Raw genomic sequence first — 11,401 nt, forward strand, 5'->3', positions numbered from 1 at the left:
GTGGATAATGACTATTTGTGTAATACATGTAGTAGAGCCTTCTTAGCTCTTCTTCATCTAATCACATACAGTTGAACTTGTACCTTGACCCCAGCATAAAGATGTCCTTCTGGTCATCTTTGTGCAAAAAGCACAACAACCAGCCATCCTATATATTTATTACAGGGAGATTCCCCTTTCCCTTTACATATTTTAGTGCTTTAAGATTCAAAGATTTACATTTGGAAGGGAAATCAGGAGCTTTCCCCCTTCACTTTTTAGGTAAAGAAACTGACACCCATCACAGTCACATAAGTGGTATGAGATAGGATTTGAAATCAGATGCTCTCAAACCTCAGAATTATAGGAATTTCCATTGTATCACAGCCTTCAATAACAGAGGGCTATCCCATGAGCTATTTCTTTCTTCTACTTTATCACTAATGAATTAGCTGGCTTTGTAAGTCACCAATGAAAGTTGTTGAATCTAGCAATTCCTTTCACTTTTTTGGAGATGGGAAAAATAGTTAGACAGGTGGCATATACTATTAATATCATGATAATAATTTTGTGGCCAGAGATAACTCTTTTGCTTTTATGTTTTCTGTTAGAATTATGTAAAAATGTCTATAGCAGCTGGTGATTATGAATAAATCATCTAAATATAAAATATCTAATCCAAATACAAAAGGACAAAAGACAGTACAAATGTTTCTACAATGTTGTTTTTAAAGTATCTCACTATTGAGTTTTATTTTACTTAGCCTGATGTTTCTGTCTAACATTCAGTTTAAAATTTCCAATTGATTGAGAATAGTTTTCTTCTGAATTGCAGTTCTTAGCAGAATGCCAGCTCTTACTAAATATTGCACAAAAATACGGTAATATGCTGAATAGTTTGTAAGAATGTGCAAGGATTTGGCAGGGTCAAATGAAATTGAAAATTGAGTGATGGGGCACAGAAGACAGAAAGAACAATACAATAGCTTACATGGTACAAGTCACACATTTGGAAAATTGTCTCTGAAAGAAAAATGCTGGTCCTACATTCAGCATTCCATTTCCTAACACTGTGCCACTGAACAGCACACCCGCAGGGCTCAGAATATATTGAATACATTCCCTAACCACCTCCATAGAATCCCTAGCTTTAAAGTCCCAATTAATATGCCATCTCCCATGAGAAGCTTTTCATGGTCCCCTTACCCTTTGAAAATACATTTGAAGTGCAATCTCTGGGATTATTATCCCACACCCCCAATCAAATCAGCAAGTTGAGTCATGAGAGGATTGATGACAATTTTTCTCCTCAGTGTTCTAGAGAACCCTCAAGGACTGAAAGTGATTTTCTAATACTATTTGTCACGAACCCCTATTATTGTACTTTGAACTAGGGATAATTGATTTGTTTATTAATTAACAAGCTAGACAGATCTCTCTCCCTGTCTCTGTCCCTCTGTCTCTTTTTTGACTCTCTCTGTCTTTCTCCGTCACTCTTTCTGATTTTTTCCTTTCTTAGTATTCTTATTCTTATGTTGGAATTGGAGTTCTGAAGATGTGAATTCAAATTCTACCCAAGCCACTTGCCAACTGTGTAATTCTGAAGAAGTGATTTTATCTCTGACTCTCTGCTTTTGCCTTTGTCAAATCAGAATAATAATAGCATCAGCATCAGATGGCTCTTAAAGGGCTAAATGAGATGCCACAAAAAAGTGCTTTGCAAATCTTCAAACAATTATATATGTCAGCTTTTATTGTCATTATCATTATAAATCCCCATTCATATCTTCAAATTGTCTCATATCAGAAGTTCAGAGATCACCTCTCTGCTATTTCCTTGTCTTTATGTTCTCTTCTTAAGAGAACTCATTCACTCTGAAGGCTTCAGATATCATCTGCATATATATTACTCTCAAATTTATATCTCTAGCTCTAACTTATTCCCCAAGCTATAATCTTCATTTCCAACAGCCTACTCAAAATTTCCACTTGGGTACCCTAACAGCACTTCAGAATCCCTATATCTGACAGATGACTCATTGTTTATCCCTTCACATTAGTTCCTCTAGGTTTGTCTCCTTTCTGTCAATGATACCCTCATTCATCCTATTTCTCAAGCTCAAAATCTTAATATTCTTGTACTTTTCTCTACACCACAAATATAATAGATACTATCACACATTATTTATTGTCCTTTGGAATTTCACAAAATCCCATGATTTCATAGTTGAAAGTGATGGCAAAGAACATATATATAGCCCATTCCATATTCAAAGGGTGTCCTCAGTCCAAAATATTTGACAAGTAGCTATTCAGTTTTTACTTGAAGTCTCCAATGCAAGAATGACCAATTAGATAGTGACCAACAATTATGAAGTGACAAATTATTTGCTGGTCTTGAGAAACTAATTTTCTAAGGAGGGAATAAAATTATATATATATATGTATATGAATATATGTGTATGTGCATTTATATATACATATACACACATGTACATATATAAACGCACATATATGATATACACACATATACATATTTTATACATATACATACACACATATACATACATGCATACACATGAGAACAACTGGGGAGGGCCAGGAAAAGGCCCCATCATCATCATCATCTAGTCACTTGTCCCAGGACAAATTATAACTGAATACCACTGGAAAAAAATGAGAATGAGCTAATAATATGAATAACAATGCCATACAAAAATTGTACTCCTGGATTTGTCTCAAAGAAGTTTTTAGTGAGACTATAAAAGATGAATTTATTTCCAAATACTGTTATTCAAATATGAAGTTCATTTAATAGTTGGCCGAATCTTAGATATAAGACAAAATAGTTAATTTCAGCCCTCTATATTGGATATGATCTCATCCAAGCAATCAATCAATTAATATTTACTAAGCACCTACTTTGTCAGGCTCTGTGCTAAGTACCAGGGATACAAAAAGGCATAAGATATTCCCTGCTCTCGAGTAGCTGAAAAATTTAATTATATAAAGAAGAGTTCTATTGACAATGAATGAAAGAACAAAAATTGCTTTCAGAATCAATTCTAGAACAATGACCTCAAAGTTGTCTAGGAAATTGTTGTCCAAAAGGATACACACTGTCAACATGAATTGCTACCTAAACTTCTATGACCTCCTATGTCCTTGAACTTCTCTGTCTTGCCTTGAATTCAAATTCCATCCAGTCAAGAACTATGTATTAACATACCTCTAAGGTGTAGAATAGATATAGTGCCTAACTTCAAGTTAGAAAGACCTGAATTTGAAATCTATCTCAGATCCTGACACCTAAATTAGATTTATTTGTTTACATTTTATATCCCCTCTAGTAGAATGGAAGGTTTTTGAGGCGAGGTACTATAGTCATTTAGCTTTGTGTCACCAAGTTTTGTATCACAGCATCCTGCATGTAGCAGAGATTTAATAAATATTAGTTGAAAATGCACAAAACAAGCAATAGAGAACTGGTCAAATGATATGGACAGGCAGTTTTCAGAGGAAGAAATTAAAGACATCGATAAACATATAAAAATGTTCTAAATCACTATTGATTAGAGAAATGCAAATGAAAATAACGCTGAGGTGCCACACCTCACTGGTCAGATTGGCTAAGATGACAAAACAGGAAAATGAGAAATTCTGGAGAGGATGTACAAAAGTTGGAACACTAATGCATTGTTGGTTGAGTTGTGAACTGATCCAACCACTCTGGAGAGCAATTTGGAACTATGCTCAAAGGGCTATAAAAAAGTACTTACCCTTTGACCCAGAAATACAAGTTCTCATTCTGTATGCCAAAGAGATCATAAAAATGGGAAAAGAACCCACATCTACAAAAAATATTTATAGGAGCTCTTTTTGTGGTGGCAAAGAATTGGAAATCGAGGAGATGTCCATCAATTGGAGAATGTCTAAAAAAGTTGTGGTATATGAATGTAATGGAATGTTATTGTGCTATAAAAAATGAGTATCAGGTGGACTTCATGATATCCTGGAGAGACTTATATGATTTGATACTGAGTGAGGAGAGCAGAACCAGGAAAACTTTGTACATAATTACAGACACATCATATGTGTGAGTAGTAACTGATAGACTGGGCTTCTCTCAGCAATGCAAGGTTATAAGACAACTCCCAAAAACTCATGATGGAAGGGATATTCACATTCAGTGAAAAGAATTATGGAGTTTGAACGCATATGGAAGCAAACTACTTGCTCCCTCTTTTGTGTTTAGTTTATTTTTGTTCCTTCTTTCTCGTCATTCACTTCATTGGTAATAATGCTTCTTTACAACCTGGCTAACACTCATTGTGAAGGCATTTGTAGAACCTATATCAGATTGCATGTCGCCATGGAGAGCAGAGGGGGAGAAAATTTAGAATTCAAGGAATTAGGGAACTGAATGTTGTAGATTAAAAGTAGATAACCAAATTCAATAAATTAAAATTTAAAAAGAAGCAATAAATCTAGCTACATAAGGAAATTATTAGTCTAAGAATATGTTTAATTATAGTTTTAAATATTTTGTTCAAGTGTTGTATTCAAGCACTTAAATTCCTGCTCCTAATACCAAAAAATACACAGGGATGACTGATGAAGACAAGAAACTACGTAAGGATAACATGTTTGCTGTTTATTCGAATTTGGCAGATACCCAGACTTGTCTTCTCTATTGTCAGTTTATATGTTGACACAATTGCAGCATATATTTTGTGATACCAAAGCACAGAGGGGAGATTTTGTAGCAGAATAATGGATTCCAGTTTCCCCTCTGTTTGGAGAATATAAATAAGTGCAAACTTCTCCATGGCTTGGTCCCAGAGCACTTTAAATGGAAGCTGCTTTATTTTAACAAGAATATTTTTATTTTTATTTTGGTAATATCTTAGGAAAGATGTCCATTTAGCACTTGATGTTTTTTCAAAGTATGATGTATTCATTAATTTATGAAGATATTATTGGTAGAACAGTTGGATGTGAACTAATGCCACTCATCCTATATTTACATGCACCTAAGAACTGAAGAAGTTAGAAAAAAAATCATAGATCCAATTCTAATTCTGTCATTAATAATCTATTTAAGCCAAACTTTCATTGTTCCCAAAATTTAATTCCTCTTTACCTCCCTTCCCTCTGATCCTTACCACAGAAATACTGATAATTACCAATCACTAAGGGTGATGAGGCCTCAGTGAAGGAAAACCTGAACTATGACTTCAGTTCTAGTTTTGATGGAATATTTTTTAAAAATAAAACACACCCAAACAAAAACATTTCCAAGGGTAATCCTTCTCCATTGTTGCCACTGCCAGACGATGAAGAGATTATACACTCACACAATCATTACATGATTAATTATGCTATCTTGATGTCCTTGGTGCAGGGAAAAGAAGTCCCAAATTCCACTGTTTATATAGCTTTTCTTTTCTTTTTTTTTTTAGCAATCGGGGTTAAGTAACTTGCTCAAGGTTACATGGCCAGGTATTTCTGGGTGTGGTGCTAAGTGTCTGAGCCCGGATTTGATCCCCAGGTCATCCCGACACTGGAGCCCATGCTCTTACTTGCTGAGCCACCTGGCTGCCCCTTATAAAGCTTTTCTGATCATTACTCAGGAAAATACCATCTTGAAAAATATTTTTTTCAATCCATGTTCCTGATTTCCCAAATTCTCTGGCACACACAGTTACTACTTGGTCATTGTGTCATTCTTTCAGATAACATGTAGAATCCTAAGAAATTAAGATTCCAGATTGGATAAATGGTGTTTGCATTCTAAAATCTTTTTCTAGATGTTTGTATTTCATTGTACCAGTCTTCTAAATAGCAGGAATTATCTCTTAGCTTGACTGTCATCATTTCCTTAAAATACTAGAGATACTTCCATAATTCTTATGAACATATTCCAAATCACTTTTTGATATGAGGGGAAATAGAATGGCATTTAAATACTTGGTGCACTAAGGGTCTAGGCATTAAAGGAATATATAGGTACAGGGTCCAGGAGCACACATGTATGCTGTTCATTCCCTCTCTCCTTCCCCTTTCTACACTATTGCCCGCTCCCCCCATATTTTAGTTCTAGTTACTAATAGCTGCCTTGGACTTGTTATGTCCACAACCTTTCTGTTTTCTTGTCCTCCAGTGAGACTTGTGTAAGTAGGCAAGCAATTGGTGTCCACTTCAGGAGTAGTATGGAAGTATTAGGTATCAAAATTTTAAATCTTTTATTTCAGCTATTGTCATCTAGATAAATAATTAGTACTGTTTGATTTAATGGAAAGAATACTGGAGGCCGAGGCAGAGGACTTAGGTTCAAATGCCACCTCAAATACTAAAACTGAATGTAACCTTATGCAAATCACTGAGACTCCCCTGGCCCTGAGTTTTCTTGCTTGTAAAATAAGGAAATTGGATTAGATGTCCTCTGAGGTACTTTTAAGTTTAGATATATGATTTTTATGTTTATATCAAGTTTTAAAGATAAAGTATTGATTTAGAAATATTAATATGCCTTTTTTGACCTGTCAATAATGAAAACAATTTTATTTAAATCCCACAAGACCTTAGAGATGTTATATTTATAAACAATAAATATCAATGACTTTCCATTTATATTTCATCAGTGAGAACAAAACTCTTCTTGAAAAAGAAATGTAATTGAAAAATTAGTGTCCAATGGAAAGACAAGAACATGATATAATATGGAAATATCTTTATTTTTAACATCTCACATATGCTAGTACAAATCCAGTTCTAGAAAGAAATGGAGCTCAGGAATATAGAATATTCATCTCGGTTCTAGCAGAGTTCTTTCTTAGGAGAAAACATTAAGGAAAACAAAAACTGCTATATTAAGGGATCTGTGGCAATCAGATGTAATTCATTTTGTTTTGTGCATTAAATGTTGAAAAAAATGTTTGTGGTTCATCATTATGAATGAAGTCATAAAATTCAAGTAACAATACCAAGGAAATTAATTTGGCATAGAGCTACTCATCAACCCCATTATATTTACTTATTCATTATTAGTGACTTGATAGTAACATTAAAACCTCATCTTCAAGATTTTCTTTCTTTTTAGATTTATTCCCAATCAGTGCTAAGTATATATATATATATATATATATATATATATATACACACATATATATATATATATACACATATATATATACACACATATATACATATATATGTATATAATGTATAAAGGTGCATATTTGTATGTACATACATATGTGTATGTATACACACATATATACATATATGTATGTATTATAATAATAGCACCTGGGAAATACACACACACACATCACACAGCTTATCTTAGTTTTCACTAAAAAGGAAAATGGATCTTCCATGAATATTATGCCACATTCTATGGAGCTCATAGTGATATAAATGAGCAAGTATGTATAGGTAACCAATATATTCATAATCTGAAACTCAACAGAAAATTTAGTTTAGGCCTGGTACCTGACAATTACTGACATTTTCATCTTTCAGCAAGTTGAGGAAGCAGTGAGGGAAACTGCTGCTCTGGCCTTAAATCTGACTGACAAGAAATAACTGGTTGATGAAGTGGAAGTGACAGAAACCCTGGAATCAAGAGATGATGTTATCTGAGAGTTCATGTCTTAGCAAAGGAATGCCATGCTTGGCTCAGTCACACATGTAACTGAGAATGTAGGAAAGCAGATTTCAAAAGTTTAGAGAAAATATAAGCGCATTCTGGTTATGGATTCTTGGGCAATTTGCTAAACATGTTTGAGTAATGTCATTCCTCAAGTTTGATTCTTATGGGGTTGTAGGAATTCAAAGAAGGAAGACAGATTCAAAGGCATACTAAAATATTAAAACAATTTCTTCACAAATAATTGCAAATTATGCCAATGAATAACAACAACAACAACAAAACAAAACTGTGTATGTGGTGGGCATTAAGGGGGCAGAGAGTGACATTTATATAAATCAATGATTTGTGCAGGAATTTTATAATATCACATTTTAAAGGGGCATATATAAGAGATAGATACCAAATCAAGGATACATACAAAAGGGTGTCTGGAATGCATTCATTGTAATAATCTTAACCAGGTTAAGAGCCTATAATACCTTAATTTTACAAAGAAGTGTCACAATAATGAAAAGGACATAAAAAAAAAACTAGCTTCTAGAATAAGGAGAAAGAGGAAAGGAATGCTCCACTGTGTTGAAAATGGTGACATATTAACCAATAACCATAAGAAAGCAGAATTACCCTTTATATTACTTCTCTAAACAGAAAGAACCTCAAGATACTGTATTACAGGTGGAATAAATACAGTTAAGCAGGAGCTGCACTGAAAATTAAATTGGGGAAATAGTCAAAGAAGGTTTAACTTAAAAAGTGGCAGGTGATAGCAAGGAGGAATAACACCAAAGCCTCAAACCCATCGTCTTCATTTTTACAGTATTTAAAAATTTTACTGATCATTCATATTCCCTCCTTCCCAACTTCCTTCCCACATTCAAAAGCAAGAAAAAATAATTACATACATGAATAGTCAAGCCAAACAAATGCCTTCATTAGCCATTTGCAAACTATTTGTATCAATATCAATATCTATACACACATATGTGTGTACACACATGCATTATGTATTGTGTGCATGTCTGTGTGAATATGCATACATGCACATGTACATAGATATACACATATATGTATATATACATGCATATGCATATACATATATATCCCCACTCAGTTTGTACTCCAAATCCATTACACCTTTCTATCAAAAGGTATGTAGTATACTTCATCCTGAGCCTTCTGTAATGGTGATTAGCCATTGTGCTGATCAGAGTTGCTAGGTCTTTCAAAGTTGTTTTACTTTATAATATAGTCAATATTGTATAAATTGTTTTGTTTTAGTTCTACTTACTTCACTCTCCATCTGTTCATAAAGTCTTCTCTGCTTTTTCTGAAACCATACTCTTCAACATTTATCACACCATAATTATATTCCACCATATTAATATAATGTAAACTGTTCCACCATTCACAAATTAGTGGGCAACTTCTCAGTTTCCAATTCTTTGCCACCACAAAAAAGAGCTGCTATCAATACTGTTACACATATGAGTTCTTTTCATATTCATTTTTTCTTTGATATATAGTTCTAGTAGTATTATCTATCATTAGGTCAAAGCATATGCATAATTTCGTACTTTTGGTAAATAGTTCCAAATACCTTTCCAAGACGACTGGAAAAATTTCATGGTTCATCCAACTGTGCATTAATATATCTAATTTTTCACAACCTATTCAGCATTTGTAATTTTCCTTTTTTTAGTCAACTTTGCCATTCCGATGGGTGAGGTGGACCCTCAGAGTTATTTTAATTTGCATTTCTCTAGTTGTAATGGATATAGAACTTTCTATTATATAAATCCATCTCTTTGTACTATTTTACCCCATTCCTCACTATTTTTTCTTGGGGAACTGACTATAGAGTGAACTCATCTTTACACAGCTGAGTATACAACATTATCCACAGTATCTACATGAGAAGACATTAAAGTGTGTCCTTCTTTCAGGTTTCAAATTAATTTAACAGATTTTTAATGAAAAAAATCATACAAAAGTTCACTGAATTGATGGAGTTCTGGAACTCACAAATGCTAGAAATTATTCCCATTAGGAAATACCTTTATTAGCTATTTTACCAAAAAAAAACCATATTGACTGTTTAAATTACAGTGTACCCATTCTCTAATTCCCTTACATTAGAAGACATTACCTTTAAAGTAACAGAGGGTTACCTTGGGGTAGCAATAGCATAAGTCTGAGGATTCTTCTACACCTTCTCTTATTCCACATTATGATTACCCATGTTTTACTATTTTATAGTTGTCAGTTCCTTAATTTCAGTGAAGTCATCTTCAACAAGACCTTTGAGTCACAAAGCATGCTTTCTTTCTGCAGTCTATTAGTCCCTGACAAAATTAACATTGATTTCATTACTTGGGAAGTCAATCAAACTATTAGTTTTATTTCTAATTTCAGTACATATGATATTCTTATTCTTAAATATTAATTCTGTTTATCCTCCTACTTTTGGAAATTCCCATTTCTCAGAGAAGTTAGCAAAAGCCAAATAGTCTTTCTGGCCATTCAATTTTACTCTAAAACACAATTTAACAATCCCATCTGGCCAACCTACATTTTCCTATTTGTTGTGCTTCTGACCTGCTGGATTCCAAAACCATGTATCAGCTGCAGTCATACTCTGCAACCTCCCTCAGTGTGATAGGACTCTCTCACCCCTAATTATTAAATCATCAGTGTGGCCTTCTCTTTCTGGAACTTCCCTTTACCAAGCTGGACCCATTATCCCTTCTTCCATTGTTGAATTTTGCCTAGGGTCTCCATTTTGAAGATCTCATGGCAGCCAAACTTCATTTTCTTTCCTACAATACTTTTGACTTTTCAGACTTCAACAACATGCTCTCTTGTGGGTACTTCTTACCAATCCCTCCCCATCACTTTTAGATCCCTTTTATTTCTTGTCCTCCCCCTTTAGAATGTAAGCACCTTGAGGGCAGGTTCTCTTTATTTTTTTTAAATTTATATTTATGTTCCCAACACTTGGTACAATTTCTACCACATAATATGTAATTAATAAATACACATTGTATTACCTTCCTCCTATTCTAAAAGGAAGTTCTTCATATGTTGAAAATGAGGAATTTTTTTTTCTAGTGCGGGAGAGACATTTCTAACCACGACATCACACAGTGTCCACTTTCTTCCATGGCATATTTTCTTCTCATTAAAAAATAGTTTAACCATGAGGTCATTGCAAATACAGATTAATAAATAACTCTGGTCAATATGAATAATCTAATCACCTATGGTTAAATTTAGTTTAGTTGAACAGGTGAAGTTATTTTATTAATCCAGTAAGCACTTGTATAGAATAACTTCTCATTTAAACCACTCAAATAATTAAACACTAAAAGCATGAAGACAAAGAATAAAAATATTAAAATATAATTCCTTTTCCTCAGCCAACAGATAAAAAAAATTCAAAGAAGTCACCTTCAGCACTGGGAGTTCAAGAAAAGAACTCTGAACCAGCTTCTGCCCCAGGGTAATCAACTTTTTTTTAGGCCATGCTAGCAAGTATACAAAGCTCCAGACTAGGCTGAGCTAAGGGTAAAGTGCCAACCTGGCCACAAAAGATGAAACATCATAGGAGCTCTAACTACATCTTAGCTGCAAATTTTAGCTCAACACAGGAAAAAGAAAGAAAAACAATTCTAACAATTAAAGGTGTTAAAAAAAACTAGACTAGTTTTTCATGTAAGACAGTGAATTGATTAGAATTTTCCATTAGTAATTTTGTAGTAATCTGGC

Source organism: Petaurus breviceps, unplaced genomic scaffold (assembly GCF_028583685.1).
Source record: "Petaurus breviceps papuanus isolate PSGF00001 unplaced genomic scaffold, PetGlider_PUasm1.0 90845, whole genome shotgun sequence".
NCBI lineage: Eukaryota > Metazoa > Chordata > Mammalia > Diprotodontia > Petauridae > Petaurus > Petaurus breviceps.